Raw genomic sequence first — 15,076 nt, 5'->3', positions numbered from 1 at the left:
CACCACCAGGAGTCCCCCGTCCCCCCATCCCACCCCCACTCCCCCCCAGCCCTGGTATCTACACAGAACCTGGAGTGCTCCAAGCACTGCTGAATGTGACACCACTAAAACAAACAAAATATCAAATAAAATTAAAACACCTATCCCTCCCCCAAGCCCCTTCCAAAGAGGGCTTGCAGCCACCACACTAATGGACCTCCTGGGACATATAAAGAGCCAAGGTCCACAGCTCCTACAGTGTTTGGCCCCGTTTATGTCCGCAAGATACCTCTTCCATACTACACAGTACTAGCAGTCCAGTAGGAACACAGAAAAATTGATGAGAAAGTTGTTTGGAAGCCCACCTCACTCAGTGGGTGAAAAGAATAACACAAAAAGCTCAAAAAGCACCAACGGGATCAGTGAATCTTCCACAAGGTCCACGGTCCTCCCGTTGATGTTGAGAGCACATTTCTCCTATAAAGTACGGGAAAGATCTTACCATTTCAAATTAATTGCAGTTGGTACCCCTATTGGATTGAGATGATTGGCCAGAGGCAAGAGGTAGATTGAGTTAAACTTCTCCAGACTGCGGTAGAATGTTTCTGAGTTCAAGTTAACCCCTAATCTAATTCTTTTCATATCTTTTTCATTTTTATCACCTGATTTGGAGGGATAGCACAGTCGGTAGGGCGTTTGCCTTGCACGCGGCCGCCCCGGGTTCGATTTCTCCCTCCCTCTCGGAGAGCCCGGCAAGCTACCGAGAGCATCCTGCCCGCACGGCAGAGCCTGGAAAGCTCCCTGTGGCATATTTCATATGTCAAAAACAGTAACAACAAGTCTCACAATGGAGATGTTACTGGTGCCCGCTCAAGCAAATCGATGAACAATGGGAGGACAGTGCTACAGATTTGGAGGGAAGACATTTTGCACAACTACCCCCAGTCCCCACTTGGCGCTAGTGAATTCATCTCTCTCTCCTCTCTCTCTTTGGTTTTGGGGCCACATCTGGCTATACTTGGGGTTTACTCCTACGGGGGGCTGGGAGACCACATCTACACTCATCTCCTTACTAAGACTCACTTTTTCTCAGATTCTTTCCATGTAGCTCATCCACATTCACTGACAAAGAGGAAAGGTAATGCCTCTGATATACCCCTAAACAACCGATTGCCAGGGACATGTTTGGAAAACTAAGACAAGGTGAAGGACAGGCAAACTGGTGTTCCCTGTTAACTCACATGCCTGGATCCTATGAATATCTGCAAGGCAAAGGCTGGATGCCAGGACTTATTGATAGACTTAATTTCATTGTTTCTTCTCACAAAATCATTGTAGTCACATGCTAAATAAACCACTCCCCACATCACTTTATCCTCTGTGACCTCAGAACGTTAAAAATCCACACGAAATGCAAAACCCTACCAGAACCTCCTATGTGTTCATGGCCCCTCTATACACCCACTATACACCCACTATAATGCAGGTCACTAAATTCCTGTATCATTCATTAGTTTTTATGGATACAATAATGCATCAATTGAAATGCCCTCCTGTTCCAAAGGGCTCTGCTATAAGCGATTACAAAACGCCTACTTTGATTTGCTTCCCTCCACTGCCCGCTCAGGCCCCACACCTGGGAACAGTCAGAGTGGAGGGTGGGGGTCTGTTGGGGTTCAGACTGGTGGGGTTCAGCACTTGCTCGCTACTGCTCTGTGGTCTTGCCAAGTTCTTCAGCGTGTCTCCCTTTCCCACCATAACGTGGGGATGATAAACAACGTTCTGAGGTCACGATTTCACAGATGGCATGCTCAGACTGGCAATAAAAGTGTCAGCAAACGCTGCAGATTTTATTCCACTGACTGGTTGGCCAGGTTTAAGCCTGTCCCCTGGGGCAAGGACGCCGGTCCCCCCCACCTGCCCCCCCCCCCACACGTCCCGGCTGCTTACTCCTGAACCCACCCAGACGGAGAGAGCTGGAGGAAGGGAAGCTGCTCCTCCCAGGGACAGGAGAGCCCAAGGGCCCAAGGACTTTCTGGAAGAAAACCTCAAACCCGAACCTCCTTTAACTGCAGAGCTACACCGAAACGCCTACTCTGAAACTTATACACTGGGCCAGCGCAGCTGTCGGAACGTGCTTCTCTGTGATCGTAACTGCGAGGCTGCACCCAGGATAGTGCCGGAGGAAAGCGTGGTGGCCCGCCAAACGCCAGCTCACAGAAAGGCTAAGGCCGAGGGAGACACCTGACGCACAGACATTGCACACATTGCACACCGCAGCGTGCAGGGTGGGGGCTCTGCCTCCGGCCTGGGGAAAGGCTGGACGAACTGGGCGGGCCGAGGACGGCCGGCACCAATGGCCCGGCCCGATGCGGAAACCTCGCCTCCGATTGGCTTTCTGTACGTTCTGGCCCCGCCCCGCCCCTATTTGGACAAGCCCAAAAAGGCAACCTCGCCACTGATTGGCTTCTCTTACGTTCTGGCCCTGCCCCCGAGCCTATTGGACCAGCCCGGAGAGGCAACCTCGCCGTTGATTGGCTTCTCTGACGTTCCGGCCCCACCCCTATCTCGTCCCGCCTCCTCCCCGCCCCGCCGGGCCGACCGCATGTCAGCGCCGGGCTCTGGGCCACCGGCCTTTCAGTCGCGCCGCCCGCCCGGTGAGTGAGTTCTCCGGGCATGGCCCGGGTGTGGAGGAAGAGGGGGGTACTGGGATGGTCCCGCATCCCCTCGAGCTTTGCCCGCCCGGAGCTCCGCTGCTCCCGGCGGCCAGAACAGAGGGGTAGAGCAGCTCTCGGCGGCCCGGGGGGCGGGCGAGCGTGCCCGTCCCGGTGCCGGCGAGGCACAGGCCCCGGCGGCCCATGCGTCCGGCGCGGGCAGGCCCGGTTCGGCCCGCTCGCTCACGGCCGCTCTGCTTCTTCTTCCCCCCCCCCCCCATTCCCCCCACAGGGTGCAGCCGGGCCCGGGCAGCCCGCGGGCTCTCGGCGGCGACCAGCGGACGGCCAGGTGCGGAGGGCAGGTGAGTATCCGCTTCCCGGGGGTGGCGGCCCGAACGGTCGCGTCGCCCTTTCCAGTGCCCTCTCAAGACTGACTCGGTGCTTGCAGAGGCCAACACAGAAGGGCAGAGCAAAGGCTCCATAAAACCCAGGGAGGAGATTGGACCGACTCCTTCCTGGATCCTGTCTGGAGTCACAGCCCCCCCCGCCCCCCCCCCCCCAGGAAGTTCCCGCTCACAGGCAGCTTCCGGGGAAGGGAGGCTGGGGAGTGAGATAAAAGAGGAAAAGAGGGCGATTCATTTAAACTGCGCTCCAACCTCAGGATTTTTTTTTTTTAAATAAGGCTTCCTGGGGTTATTAGCCATCTCTATTCTATTTGTGGTGTTTTGTTTTGCATGCATAAAATTTTATGTACGGGCACCACACTCTCCTCCAGGGTCTGGTCTTTGTTCCCTCCTCACTCCCAGCTTGCTACTAAAGGTTATTTCTCTATCTCTGTTGCCTTGGGGCATTTGTATGCCTAGACATTGCCCAAATAAGTTTCTTTTTGTCCCATGTGACAGACATCAGTGTCTGCCCCCCAGCCTGACGCTTTCCAGTTCTGGCTCCTTAGCAAATTGCAGGTTTTTATTAAAGCTAAGTATTCCATTGTGTACCATAGTTTATTTGGTAAGGGTTGTTATTGTTTTTTATTTTATTTTGCTTTTTTTGGTCACACCTGGCGGTGCTCAGGGTGATGTCGGTGGGCCCCACGGGTGACTTATGTGAAGCAGGGAGGAGAAAGACGGTCACTTTCTCCCCAGCCGCCTCTGCCACCCGGGACCCAGGGTTACTGGGTTCTTGTCTCGCCTCGCGGTAGACAAGTTCAGGCGATGGTAACTGCAAATGAAGGAAACCCATAACTTGGAGGTTGTATATTAAATGTACTTGTCGATTACTTGCAAAGCATATAGCCACCTGCCTTTGTGTTGATATCTGTACTTGATAAAGGTGAGAGTCAGCTTGTGGGTAACTGCTTGCATTGCATGAAAGATCAGGCGGGCCCTCCTGCTACAACAGGCACTGCCATTGGTCTCATTTTTTTGCAGCCAGCCACACAGATGACCCCAAGGTGATCCTGCACAAGAAAAGCCATCACGGAGAACACCCCCATGAAGCCTCCTTACACCAAAGGTGTGTTAGATAACATTAGACATCTCAAAGTAGGAGATAGCGAAGCTATGTCAGGATTCATAATTGAGGGAGGCCCAGAGGGCGATGAGTGCATGAGGGACAGGGAATATGGTGGAATCACTCTTACATAGCGCATGTGTGCAGAGCATCATAAAATCTCTGCCCAGTCAAAATGATATCAAATGCCTTTATGGAACTATTCACTCCCCTTCAGTGTTTGTCTCTGAACTGAGAGAGGCTTGGATGCAGCAGGCAGTCCAGTGCCCTGCTTACCCATAAAGAGCTTTTGGGGGTGGGGCAGTGGCCCTACATGTCACCCTCTGCATCCAATTAGGGCACCTGGTTATGAAGATTGCCACAGCAGAGATAGTAGGTGATCATGCAGGGACAGCCAGGACACAGCAGAAACCCTAAAGCTAAGTGTGCAGGCTGGCTGTGTATCCAATATATGTTACCCCATGTCCTCAGCAGCAGTGCATTTTGGGGGGGGGGTTGGTTGGGTTGTTTTGGTTTTGGTGGGTTTTTTTGTTTGTTTTGGTTTTTTTTTTCTTTTTGGGTCACTCCTGGTGATGCACAGGAGCTGCTCCTGGCTCTGCACTCAGGAGTTGCTCATGGCAGTGCTCAGAGGACCATATGGGATGCTGGGAATCGAACTTGGATTGGCCGCGTTCAAGGCAAACGCCCTACCCACGGTGTTATCTCTCCAGCCCCAGCAGTGCATCTCTTGGCCTTTGTTCTACCAATACGAACTGACAAAGAATTGTATATATGACACAATTAGGAGTATGGTGGTTGTACTCCATAAAGAAGAGGCTGGCATTTTGACAGCGCCCACTTCTGTGGGTATCCAGCCTATACATTTTCATCTGTACCCTGCACACATTGGACAGTTCTATCAAAATGCCATCCAAGGATTGTTTTGTTTGGGGACTTAAATACATGTATGACTGTACCCCCATGTATTCAATGCCATGGGCAATTCTGTCCCAAATTTCTCAAGATAGTCCTGGTTTATTCAGGAAATGTCTCACACAGCAAGAAATGAAAACAGCATGCCTCATGAATAGGTGGGGTAGCCTCAATCCCATGAAGCTAATACACCGAGATACCATTAAAATTTATTCTCCTATGGAATTGGAATGCTGATCCTTTGATGTATTGCAGCACCAAGATTCTGTTGTGGATTTGGAGCTGGTATCACTAGCCCTCAACCCGACAGGACCACTCCCAGGTACCCAAACCATCTGTTAATGAAAACTGCCAGAAGAGGCAAGTGCTGCTAATTCATTTTTCAAAAGCAAGAGGTGAGGTGTGGGATCACCCACTAATAGTGATCCCAATCTCTGGGTAGTCTTCTGGATAAAACAAGTTTAGACAGGTTGAGAGGTTGGTGGCTGCGAACTTTCAACCAAGCAGGAAGGACATAACGGTATTCGCATAACAAAGTTCTTCAATTTGTATGAATGCATTGAAACTCAGAAGTTAGAATTTTGGTGTAAAGGGGGCATCCGTGAGTACATTACATCTAACCATCTACAACTACTTCCATTTTTCATTGACTAATAAAGATGTTTAATGTTCATCTTAAAGTCCGTGTGTTTTTATATGGTGCGGGAAGTGGGGTCACGGGGACCAAACCCAATTTCACGGTCCTCGAATGCATCACGGAACTAGTCTTAAACTAATACATCACGACCATCCTGTTATTTATCGATTGCCTCGAGCAGGCCCCAGTAAAGTCTCCTTCATCCTAGCCCTGAGAATTTTTTTTAAAGTGCCATATTCAAGACTCTCAGGTTTAGGAGAATGAGTTCTAGTTTAGTCTAGTTCTCCTAAACTAGTACATACATCCTTAAATACTGGCTTTTCAGTTAGGGTGGGTTTCCCATCTTACTCCTGGTTTTTTAGCTCCCAATGATGCTAAAAATACTGGGGTTTCAATTTATGGCCACCAATACTTCCCTTCCAATCTAGGCCACTTGAAGGTCCTTTAGTCCTTGAAGGAATCTGTCTAAATTGAATAAGCATAGGGCTGGAGTGACAGTGCAGCGGGTAGGGGGCGCTAGTCTTGCACGTGGCTGACCTGAGTTCAATCCCTGGCATCCCATATAGTCGCCAGAGCACCACTAGGAGTGCAGAAGCAGGAGTGACCCAGGAACATCGCTGTGTATTTTTGCCCCACTCCCCCTACCCCCAAGAAAAGCTTGACTCCCTATGCATGCTGGTAAAACATTTTGCAACTGCAAGATGCACGCGGTAGGAGGAGCGGCGATTTGGGGGGAGGGGTTCAAGCCCTGGTCAGCCACGTGCAAGGCTAGCACCTTACCTGCTGTGCAATTTTTCTGGTCCCGGGGCTGGAGATAGCACAGCGGGTGGGGTGTTTGCCTTGCACGCGGTCGACCCGGGTTCGATTCCCAGCATCCGGTATGGTCCCCAGAGTGCTGAGCCAGGAATAACCCTGGTATATCGCCAGGTGTGACCCAAAGAGCAAAAAAAAAAAAAAAAGCAGACCATTTCACACCAATGGTGTGGGTGTCAGTGCCTTTCTGGGCTTCTGGTCTGCAGCCCTGACAAAGCGAGGAAGCGCCTGGGAGAACCCGCCCTCCGGAGGCTGCAAGAATGTCCGGGGCGCGGGTCACCTGCGACTGAGGGCATAGAGGGCAAGGGTTGGGGGAAAAGCAGATACCCGCCAGCAAGAGCCGGATTCCTAGCCGGGAGCATGCAAGTCAACGAGGAAGTAGGCACTTACGCGACCAAAAAACCAGGCTACTGCCTGTACTCTCGCGAGAGTGCTGCCTAGTCCGCGAGAGCCCTGCGAACCGCCAATTACTGCTAAGCAGGGCGCCCTGGGCGTCGCCAATTGGTCAAATACGAGAAAGCCTGCAAACTATTGGTTCTCTTTAAGACTCAGTCCCGCCCTAAGACTCCGCTCACCCCCTCCTCCTCCGCTCTGTCGAGAGGTTGAGGCGGCGCCGGGCGCCGCTGGGTTTGTCCTGAGCATTGGGCTCTGGAGCGCCAATACTTCCCGTGGCACTTGACCACAGTTTCAATACCAGTCTTACGAAAACCGCAATTTTTACCTGTGCCTGGAAGAAGGCATGGGCCTTAGCACATTAAAATATTTATAGAGCAATCTAATCGCAATGCCTTTTTTTCTCTTTTTTTACCAGTTGTACCTGTGAGTTACAAACTCAGTGTGTCTTTATTTTTTTTTTTTAATTTTTATTTATTTATTTATTGCTTTTTGGGTCACACCCAGCTATGCACAGGGGTTACTCCTGGCTCATGCACTCTGGAATTACTCCTAGCTGTGCTCCAGAGACCATATCGGATGCTGGGAATAAAACCTGGGTGGGCCACGTGCAAGGCAAACGCCCTACCCTCTGTGCTATTGCTCCAACCCCTCAGTGTGTCTTTACACCTGGATTTAAGAACGTATGGCTTTTGTTTTAATATTACATTTTTTAAACCCAGGTATCACATATCACAAGCCTTTTCTCAAGGCTTAGGACACAGTTTGGCTAGTATCAAGTGTTTTGCTTTTGTTTTTTTTTTAACATAGGATGCAATAACGTTGTTTGGGGGTGTTCCAGGCTCACTCCTGGCCCTATGCTCAGGGATCACTCCTGGTAGTGCCTGCAGACCATATCAAACCCAGGATCAAATCTGAGGGTCTACCATGTGCAAAGCAAGTATTTTTATTTACCCCCATAAAGCTAAATCACTGTCTTCGTTTCATTTGATCAACAAAGCAGTCCCAATTAAGGTGCCATTGGGGCTGGAGAGATAGCTCAAAAGGACTGGAGCTCAGGTTTTGCATACTGAACATGTCTGGATCCTACTATGCAGTGCTCCCATGAGCACCACCAGGAGGGGTACAGAACAACAAATGAAGATTTAGCTCCTAAACCCCACAGATATGACCGGGAAGGGGGTGGATACTGTTATCATTCTCCCTTTTCAAGTTAGGAAACAGAGGCACAGGAAGATTTAGTGGCCTCACCATATTCTATTTGGTCTGTCCAGTTCTTCCCCGACACCCTTACTTGAATTCTCACCTTCATAATTCTTTTTTTTTCTCCACTTTTATAATTCTTGCCTGGATTCTTTCTGCAAACAGCCCCCAACTCTTTGCCATCTTCAGTGAAGCCATGGATTTATCTTTAATGCAAATCTGACTATGGATTGCCCATCCTTATCAGGTCCCTCAAATGTCAAATCTTTCTGCGGAAAGTTATTGCTCTTAGTTTGTGGCAGAGACCACTTTTGACTGAAATATTACACACATACAAATGCACACAAACATGCAGCCCGCTGAAATTTCACAAATGTAGCATACTAGTAACTAGCTCAAGAAACAGAATGAGATCATTTCCGTCCAGCCACCTCTCCCTTCCACTCAGGGCTTTCTATCCTTAGAATCCTAAGTACTTAACGGTATCCTATATATTCTAGTATCCTGTATGTATCCATATACTCTACACTTGGTACAATTACAGCACATACAATTTTTTGTTTTAATTTTGCTTTTGGGTCATACTCAATGGTGCTGAAGACTTAATTCCTGGCTCTGTACTCAGGGATCCCTCCTGGTGGGCTCAAGGGACCATTAGGGATAGTGGGGATCAAACCTGGGTCAGCTCATGCAGTTCAAGTGCCTACCCAATATACTATCATACTGGCCTCTGCACATACTCTTCTGTATTATAATTTCTTCAACTTATGATTATGTTTACTGGCTTGCATCTCTTCATTGTCTATACTTTGTTATTGCTTAAAATTTGTTCATGAGAATACTGTATTATATCCCATTGTGTCAATAACACCACAGTTGGGTCTGGAGAGATAGTAGAGTTGATAAATCTCTTGCCTTGGCAGGCAGCCTACCCTGGTTCAATCTCTTGGTACTGCACATAGTCCCTGATCAACATCAATAGTGATCCCTAAGAACAAAGCCAGGAGTAAGCTCTGACATCACAGGTGTGCCCCCAAAACAAGCAACAACAACTATATATACGCATATTTGTGTATATCAGTCACTGAAATGAGTGTGTGTGTGTGTGTGTGTGTGTGTGTGTGTGTGTTTTGCCAGGGATCAAATCACATGCAAGGCAAGTGCTCTACCACTGGGGCCGTAGAGACAGTACAGCAGGGAGAGCATTTCCTTGCATGCAGTGGACCTGGGTTCAGTCTTCAGTATCACATATGGTCCCCCTTACACCTCCAGGAGTAATTTCCTGAGCACAGACCCAGGAGTAACCCCCTGAGCAGTGGTGGGTATGGCCCAACCCCTTCCCCCACCAAAAAAGAAATTGGCATGTGTATCTTTTGATTAATGTCAAAAATGATAAGCACGTTTCTCTTGCATGTATATTTCACATGGAATTAGTGGAGCCTAGGTTGTGTTATGTTCAAAGTTACTGGATTTTTCTTTTGCAGGGAAGGGGCACACTTGGTGGTGCTCAGGGGCCATAAGCAGTTCCATGGATTCGAACCAGGGTTGGTCAGCTGCAGGCAAGGCAGCATCCCTGCCCCCCCACCCATGGTGGATATCACTGTCACTGTCCACTGTCACTGTCCTCCCGTTGTTCATCGATTTGCTTGAGCGGGCCCAGTAACGTCTCTATTGTGACAATTGTTACTGCGTTTGGTATATTGAATACGTCACGGATAGCTTGCCAGGCTTTGCTGTGCGGGCAAGATACTCTCGGTAGCTTGCGGGGCTCTCCGAGAGGGGCAGAGGAATCAGAATCGAACTCAAGTCGATTGCAAGGCAAACGCCTTACCTGCTGTGCTATCGCTCCAGCCTTGGAGCTAGGTGACAATTTAGCAAGGAAACATTAAAGATCTATGGGACGGTTCAAGAACTGTCACTGTCCTCCCGTTGTTCATTGATTTGCTCAAGCGGGCCCAGTAACGTCTCCATCATGAGACTTGTTACTGTGTTTGGCATATCCAATATGTCACAGGGAGCTTGCCAGGCTCTGCCGTGCAGGTGAGATACTCTTGGTAGCTTGCCGGGCTCTCCAAGAGGGGCGGAGGAATTGAACTTCAGTCGGCCATATTGGCCACTTAGCAAGGCAAACACCCTACCCGCTGTGCTACCGCTCCAGCTCATGGTGGATATGTAAAAGTTAATAGCAATTTATCCTCCTATTAATAACACAACAGTTTCAGTCTACTTTCTCATCCCCATTTGGTATTTACCCTCCTATTAATAACACAACAGTTTCATTCTACTTTCTCATCCGCATTTGGTATTTTCCAATTTGGCCATTTTAGTGGGTAATAATTGGGTGTCATGTGATTTTAATTAGCATCTCCCTGATAATTAATGGAGTCCCTTTTTCATGTGTTTATTGATCATATAAAAACAAGTTTCTGAGCTAAAGAGATAGTACAAGGGGTAAGACACTTGCCTTGCATCAGCCCACCTGGTTTGATCCCCAGCACCCCATTTGATCCCCAAGCTTGCCAGAAGTGAGCCCTGAGTGCAGAACCAAGAGTAATCCCTGAGCATAGTTGGGTGTGACCAAACAAACAAAATTGAACCTGGATGGGCAGTGTGTAAGGCAAACTGTACTATTACTCCTGCCCCAGTTTTACTGTTTTCCTGAGCTGAGTGCCCCTCCTTTCCCCTCCCCCCCAACTTTAGATTACAAAAATTCAAATATAACCATAAATCTACCAAATATTCTAGCTCAAGGGTCAGGAGGCCCAGATTCAATCCCTAGTTCCCCAGTACCAGTGGGAGTGACAATTGTCTTTCTTCCCCCTACCCTCCCCCCCAGTGCCACCAGGATGAGCTCCTGAGCTATATACCAGATGTGGCCCCAAAGTGAGACAAAACCGAAAAGAACCTTGCTTTGTTATGTTCCTTTACTTCCTTTTAGGACCTTAATGTTGCATTTTAGGGCTGGAGGGATAGCACAGCGATAGCACAGTGGGTAGGGCTGTTTGCCTTGCGGGCGACTGACCGGGGTTCGATTCCTCCCTCCCTCTCCGAGAGCCCAGCAAACTACCTAGAGTATCTCGCCCGCACTGCAGAGCCTGGCAAGCTCCCGATGGCATATTCGGTATGCCAAAAACAGTAACAACAATAGTCACAATGGAGACATTCCTGGGCCCCACTTGAGCAAATTGGTGAACAACTGGAGGACAGTGCTACAATATTGCATTTTAGAGTAAATTGCAAGCAGCAATATGTGTTCTCTAAATATTTAAGCCTGTTACCTAGATTTTAAGAAATTCTTTATCGGGGTCACATCTGTTGGACTAGGTATATTACCAGGCAATGCTGTGCTGGAGTCATAAGGTGCCAGGGATCAAACTCGAGTTTTTTCATGTGCTCACTCAGCATCTGCTCCACCACTTGAGCTATCACCCCCCCATCCTTCCCTAAGGTTTTTTTTTTTTAGAAATCAGACTAACAAAATGCACAGGACCAGAGAGATTGTATAGCAAGCAGATAGGGTACTTGCCTTGCGTGCGACTGACCTGGATTGGATCCCTGGCATCCTACGTGGAGTGGTCCCTGAGTACAAGGCCAGGAGTAAGCTCTGAATGCTACAGGGATGCCCCCAAAATAAAAAATAGAAAAATAATTTAAAAATAAAATACACAAATCTTCCAGTGCACATTGCTGAATTTCCTGTTTTGGTTTTGGCTGGGGATCAAACCCAAGTCTCTGTGGGCCAGGACTGTGCACTGCTGAGAGCCCCGTTCCAGCCCAGAGAAAGGGCCTATTTTTGGCTTTTTGGGTCATACACACCTGACATTGTTTAGGGATCACTCCCACCTCCCAGCAGAGCTCAAGAGATCCTGCAGTTGGACTGAACCTTGGGCCCTACCTACAAAATATGCACCCTTTGAGCTATCTCCTAGACCCAACATTTGCTGAGCTTTAAGCAAATGACTTTTGAGTTTCATGCCCACCTGCCAGTCCGTTTTCATTTCCCCTTTGCAGAGGGCAACCACTGATTTTCCCCTGCTCCATCTGTTTCAGAATTTAATAAGTGGGAACTGTAAAATGTGTACCACTTGGTGTAATGTAAGACTGTTCATTCAACATGCTGCAGTCTTCATTCATTTATGTTCCATGTGATACCGGGTCAAAGAGGGGTTTGGTTTTTGTTTTCGGGTCACACTCGGCAGTGCTCAGGGATCAAACTGGGGTCAGTTGCTCACGAGGCAAACACCCTACCAGTTGTAAGATCACCCTGCCCTGTAGAAGATCAGCTTTAGACAAGTACACCTGTCCCTTCCCCAGATCCTAACCTCCAAAGCCTATGGCTTACCCTCCCCTGCCCCAAAGCTTACCTTTACTTCCTTTAGGCTTGTAGACAGACTGGAGGGTGCCTCAGAGGACCATCCCATGAGAAGATTTTATTCATTCTGGAATCCATTGGTCTGCATCCCATCCTTTCTTCCCTGTTCCTTCCCATTTAAAACCCCTTCTTATGACCATGTAAAAAACGTTGTTGCTTTCAGGATACAAATTCACAATCTTCCAGTGTAGGAGAGCCTCTCCACTCATCACCTTCTCTCATTTTACTGACTCCCAAGAGGCAGTGGGCCCTAACCTTCATGGTTATGAACATGTCAGTAATTTCTTTTGGAGGCAAGTTGAGCGTCTCTCAAGGGTTGTTGCTCAAGAGGTCCAAGGATTCTTTCCAGTGACTTGACAGTTGGAAGTAGTTAATTTTTATTGATAAGTAGTATCCATTTGATCATTTATCCATTTTAAGAAAAAATTTAAAAACATGCAGCCATGGGGCTGGAGACATAGTACAATGGTTAAGATGTTTCCCTTGCACACAGCCAGCCCTAGTTAGTTCCCCAGCACTGCCAGGAGTGTCCGCTGAGCACAGAGACAAGAGTTAAGTAAGCTCTGAGCAACCAAACTCCTCCCCCCATAAATAAAAATACTTTTTCAAAAACAGGCTTTATTTTTTAGGTATATAAACAACAAATCATTTGTTAGGTGTTGGAAATCCCATTCTGGGTCCCTTTTCATTCTTTCAGTGATGCTTTTTGAGGGGAAAAAGTTTTTACTCTGAATACTCCATTTATCAATTGTTGTTGGCCCTCTATAGCCATGTTGTTTACTGGTTTTAAGAAAATCTCCAAGGCCCCATCAAAATATGAGAGAAGAAATGGAACAGATATTTCTGAGGAAGACCAACAAATGGCCAGTAGGTACATGAAAAAAATGCTCATCACCAGTTATTATTTGGGAAATCCAGATCAGGACAATAATAGGATACCATTTTACACTAGTGAGATTGGCACGTATCAAAAATACTGGGAACAATCTCTGTTGGTGAGGATGTAGTGAAAAAGGAACCCTCACCCACTGCCAGTGAAAATGCTGTCTGTCCAACTTCCATGGAAAACATAGAGTCTGAAGGATACTCAATAAACTAAGAATTGATCTCCCCCCCCAAAAAAAAAATTTTGATCTCCCAGATGACCCAGCAATTCCACTTTTGGATATCTATAACCAGGACAAAAAAAACACTCATTCAAAAGAATTCATGCATACCATTATTCACTGCAACACTCAGTATAATAGCTAATATTTGGAATCAACCTCAGTGTCCGACATGGATCATGAAGATACCGTATAGATATACAATGGAATACGACACAGCTGTAAGTACTGATAAAATCATCCAGTTCACTGCAATATAGATGGAAGTGGAAGTCACGGTCACGGTCACGGTCATCCTGTTGTTCATCGATTTCCTTGAGCAGGCACCAGTAACGCCTCCTTCGCCCTAGCCCTGAGATTTTAGAAAGTGCCATATTCAAGGCTCTTTCAGGGTCAGGAGAATGAGATCCATCATTGTTACTGGTTTTTGGCACATTGAGTACGCCATGGGGAGTTTGCCAGACTCTGCCGTGTGGGCAGGATACTTTCGGTAGCCTGCTGGGTTCTCCAGAGTAAGAACTAGATAATAAGATGGCTTCTGGGAGCTGGGTTTTATAGTCTCTGGGTCTTGACCATTGGTGGGATTACATGGCCGGGGCAGTTGGTGGGTGTGACACCTACCTACTGGAAGATGGGGGATCTGGGTGGAGGAGGCCTAGTCCTGATCCAAGCAGGCTTGGAGATCTCAGCCCCGGGACCATGGCATGCCTGTGTTCCTCTGCTGGTTCCTTCATGCTTGTGGAGAGTGGTCTCAGCATGGCTGTGGCTGGTTCCGGAGGTCTTCGGCTGCCAGGGCTCTGCTCAGGGCAGGGAGGGAAACTCAACCCGCCCCCCTCCAAAGGGCCCCGGTGAGGACAGCCAGGCGTGGGGGCAGGAGACTACGCTGTTCTCTTCCGGAAGCAGGGTTTTATAGTCTCTGGGTCTTGGCCGTTGATGGGATTACACAGCGCCAAGGGCCCCCGGAAGTGGAAGACATCGTGTTAAATGAAGTAAACCAGAAGAAAGATAAACACAGGATGATTTCACTTATATATGATATTTAGCATAACTGGATAGGGAATGCACTATTTTAAAGAGGAAACGCCCAGATAAACCTTTGTCCCAGAGTATAGGGAGAAGGAAAGTAAGAATGGAGTAGGGGGAGGAGAGACGGGTGAGAAGCAACAGAGGCCATGTCAGGAGGTTAAGCTACTTAGGTGGTTTTAAGTAATGATCGAGCCAAATACTCAAGCCACAGAGTCAACGACACTGAAATGACAAGACCCAAACCTTTACAACTGGTGCCCATCAAAGAGGGCAGGCTGCAGGGAACCCGGGGACATTGGTGAAGGGAAGTTGGCACTGGGGGTGGGACTGGTGCTGTAGTAGTACAGGTCAAAAACGCAACGATAAATAACTTTGTAAATCACAGTGCTTTAATTAAAAAAGAAAAGAAAAGCCTCCAGGTTCCAGAGAAACAACTCAATAAGCTAAGTACATGCACAGAGACCCTGGGATC

At 48.2% G+C, this 15,076-nt stretch overlaps 1 long non-coding RNA gene and 2 other non-coding genes across 3 annotated transcripts; 2 read left to right on the top strand and 1 right to left on the bottom strand.

Moving 5' to 3' along the window:
* Positions 1-2,924: 2,924 nt before the first annotated feature.
* Positions 2,925-5,734, top strand: LOC130020788 (uncharacterized). The gene is made up of 3 exons (XR_008792021.1): positions 2,925-2,995; positions 4,061-4,145; positions 5,310-5,734. It is a non-coding gene; the product is annotated as an uncharacterized LOC130020788 (long non-coding RNA).
* LOC130020838 (small nucleolar RNA SNORA26) lies at positions 3,050-3,173 on the top strand. Its single transcript, XR_008792041.1, has one exon. It is a non-coding gene; the product is annotated as a small nucleolar RNA SNORA26 (small nucleolar RNA).
* Positions 5,735-7,526: 1,792 nt separating the features above from the next.
* Positions 7,527-7,682, bottom strand: LOC130020835 (small Cajal body-specific RNA 1). Its single transcript, XR_008792038.1, has one exon. It is a non-coding gene; the product is annotated as a small Cajal body-specific RNA 1 (non-coding RNA).
* Between the last annotated feature and the right edge of the window lie 7,394 nt (positions 7,683-15,076).

Source organism: Sorex fumeus, unplaced genomic scaffold, assembly GCF_029834395.1.
Source record: "Sorex fumeus unplaced genomic scaffold, SorFum_2.1 ptg000013l, whole genome shotgun sequence".
Classification (NCBI taxonomy): Eukaryota; Metazoa; Chordata; class Mammalia; order Eulipotyphla; family Soricidae; genus Sorex; species Sorex fumeus.
This window is presented reverse-complemented; position numbering and strand designations above follow the sequence as displayed.